We start from the raw sequence: 3728 nt of genomic DNA, 5'->3' as shown, positions 1-3728 counted from the left end.
ATTTGAGAACAGCTATTTGGCAAGTAACCTATTCTCCATGCCAAAATCTTAACTGTGTTTAGCTTTCAGTGCTTTATCACTACATACTTGCTTGTATTGCTGAGTTGCTCTGTCTTTGCTCCAGAGTTGACTCTGGAAATCCCCATGGCAGGGGATGGGCAATTTTCACCTCCTCTGGAAGTAACGGTGAGTGCAAACAATGACAAAATCCCACAGGCTCAATCCCACTCAAATAAACTTCCAATCGGTTTGTCTCTTGCCTCAAGAAAGACTGAGCGAAGGCCTGCTGACCCGAAAGTCTTTTTTTCAGAAAGACCATTAACACGAAACATAATTGTATTAAAAAGTCACATTCTAGGAAATTCTAGCCAATACTGGGATTATCAGTGGAGCTTCATGACAAATGATGGCACTCTGCCATTGCCCACTGGAAAAGCTGCAGGACTCAGATAAATGAAGGGATCTGAGGAGAGTGATAGCTGGCTCAGATAGTGCTAGCTAGAGCATGGTGAACAGAGAAAGTTTGGAATGGTTGAACTTGCAATTACCCGGACATACAGTCCCATCACATGAAGTACTCCTAATGACCTCAGAGCTGGTCGTCTGTTAAAGCATTCCCAAGACACCATCAGTAGAAATAATGCCACTGGGAGAGTTCAATATAGGTCTGATATGGAAAAACAGGGCTATCTGATGTATGTTTATGTAGGGCTCCTTTTCTTAGAGCGACTGTTGTTTTATTTAGAAACACGCTTTTTCCCCTCTGCCTCAACTATGTCTGAGGCAGAGCTGGCCCAAAGAGAATAAAGATTATGACCGATATAAGACTATGGATAAATGGGAGCTGTTAACCGTTTTCCTTTCTGTAATACCAGATGATGTTGGTTAGCAACAACTTATCCTCTGAATCTCAGCCAGGAAAAATGAGGAGGCAGCTCATCTCTGTCACTGGTTTGATCTCCTACCACATGCATTGTTGACACAATGGGAAGAAATGGGGAGAGGGAAATGTAAATGTTCTGCGTGTGTCAGACACATGTTGTAACCCTGAGGCACCAACTGTGAAACAACAGAGCAAAGAAAAAAGAATTTCTTTCTTCGCTTCCAGCTTCTCGACCTATGCGAGACAATAAATTGGACAAATTAATCCCCTGTGTAACACACAATGACTGCAGTTATAAAAGGTGGCTCCTTCTTTTTCCATAACCAGAACTGGCAAGCCCACAGATCCCAGGTAGGCAGCTACGGTATTTGACGCTGTACATGTGTTATTTACATGTTCTTTGCCTCAGATACACATAGCAGCATATCTAAGGGGGAAGAATAAGGAGGAAATAAGATGGTCTGACTTAAAGGAACAGAGGAAGGATTAAAATAAAGCCATACATTTCTGTGTATGTTTCTTGTTTTCCTTTGGAAGGTGCTTCTACAGAATGATGCTTTAAGATGGGAGAGATCTAATTAATGGAAGGGGTTTTTTTGCTATTGAGCTTAAAAAACACGCAAACTGTTTTTTGCTTGCAGACTGATGACATTGGGGATGGCTGTAAGAAATGCATTAGGCTTAAAGACAACACCCTGGAATGTAAGGTCAGACAAACACATTAGCCTATAGCCACAATTTTCTCAACAATTAAACAAGATGAACGTTCAGGATATGCTGTAACAGTAAAATCCTCAAATAAAACAGCTCTGGTTAAGTAAGGCCCAATGGTAAAATCCCTCCTTGTCTGAGATAGTATTCTGCCCTTTGAATGCTTGGGAGTTAGTGAAGCCCAGTTCATCTCTCCAGCTCTCCTGCTGATAACGTGTTCTCATCTCGGGCAAGTCACTTCTCTCTGAGCATCATTTCCTATTTTGTTTGTAAGCCTGCTGGGGCAAGAACGCTCTTTTACTACATTATACAATCCTGATCATTGTTCTAGCTTCTAGAAACAGAATACAAAATAACTGGCCCATAGCAAGGGCTCTTGGTGTCTCTAAATGGTGTGGTGTGCATGTAAAGCAAGATATAACATCTTTTCAAAAATCTGTCTCACACAAGATGATATTCTTATCCATTATGTCTGGTGAAGAAATCGAATTAGAAATCGCTACTCCCCTTACTTTCAGCAGAAATTCAGGAGGGGTGCCAGACTCCTAGACAATGGGGAGAGAATTATTAAAGATGCCCTTCTGAGGGAAAGAAATAGAAATCATGAGTAACATGCTAAAATTCCACTGCAAGTGTCATTTCCCCCCCCAGTGTCCTCTGCAGTATTTTGAATTCTGCAGTGCATCTCTGATGTAATCAGAGCTCCTGCAAGGAGTCCTGATACTGCTCTGTGATGCAGACAATTCAAAGTTGCGCCTGGATGATAACAAGCATGCAAGGAAGATGCATAACTCTCCCCTAGACTCTTCTATCAATTCCAGTGCCTGGAACTTGTCTCTGTTGCTTTTTACCATTTGTAAATTTAGTTTAAAAAAAAAAGTTTTAGATTTCAGTGCAAGGTGAATGAATACAGTGATTTTTTTCAAAGAATTCCATAAGAAACTGCTTTACAATTTAGTAATCCTTCCTCTTTTCTTCTTTCCTTAGTTAAAATAAACAGTATTTTCAAGCAGTGTTAAATTCGGCTATCTTCTGACACGATTTCCATACTGTATCAACACTGTCAGGGCACCCTCCTGAAATACTTTAAGCTATACTCATGCAGCTCTTTATGTAGTAAGAACCGATCTCAAACTTCAACTCTGCTTGCAAAGTGAACTTCCAAACAAATCAAAGTAAAACTTACGAAGATCAATGTATAATATGAAACAAAACTATCCTGAAAATCATATAATCTGAAAAAACATGCTCATATCTGTATATTGCTCTCCTCGATCTGGATAGTGTTATGCTTTTTGGCATCTTATGACAACCTACAAACTGAATTATGACAAATACGTTTGGTTTTATAAAGCTGAGCCTTATTCTGCCAATAATAATCAGAAGTGAAATAACTTTGCAGATAACTTATATCCCAAGGAGAATCTCCTGAAATACATTAGAACTAATAACTACAGTTATTATCCTGCTGTGAAATATATTTATGTCAACAAATTTTAGTAAGTCACATTCAAGACAATCTCTTAAACACCTTTTTAAAAAGTAAAGGATTTGTCATTTATTGATATAGATACATATTTTGCCACTGAAATGAAGAGATACGTAGTCATGGAAGAGTTATTTTATGCGTGTTCCCCCCCACCCAAGTCTTTTCCAATGAAAAAAAATCTGCCAGAAATACATTGCCTATCAAGAATAGTTAACTTTATGTGTTAGTTGCCAACGAACATAAGTCGGTAAATAGATCAATATAAAAGACATCTCTTAATTATTTTAAAATTAGAGCTATAAAGGACCTTCAGATTAGGCAAAGAAGAAGAAATTTGAAACACTAGCCTCCATACTGCACTGTGCAGACACAGGACTCGGGGAGAGGGAGAGCCGGGAAGGGGAAGACCGAGCATCACAAACCGAGCCCGATGGATCAGCCTCGACAGCCGCCAGCCACCTCCGCGACAGGACAGGAGAAAGCCAGGAATCAGCCGAGCGGTCCCCTTCACCAGCCGACCACCTCCCGCTGCTGGCAGCGGCGGCAGCCCGGTGTCGGGAAGAAATGACGGCGCGGGGGGACAGTCCCTCTCCTCCATCCCTGCTGCGGGAGAAAACCTGTTGCCACAGCCCGTGCACGGACTCG

This window comes from Fulmarus glacialis, unplaced genomic scaffold (genome assembly GCF_000690835.1).
Source record: "Fulmarus glacialis isolate BGI_N327 unplaced genomic scaffold, ASM69083v1 scaffold9969, whole genome shotgun sequence".
NCBI classification, from domain to species: Eukaryota; Metazoa; Chordata; class Aves; order Procellariiformes; family Procellariidae; genus Fulmarus; species Fulmarus glacialis.
The sequence above is the reverse complement of the archived record's forward strand: the minus strand, read 5'-3'. Positions refer to the sequence as shown.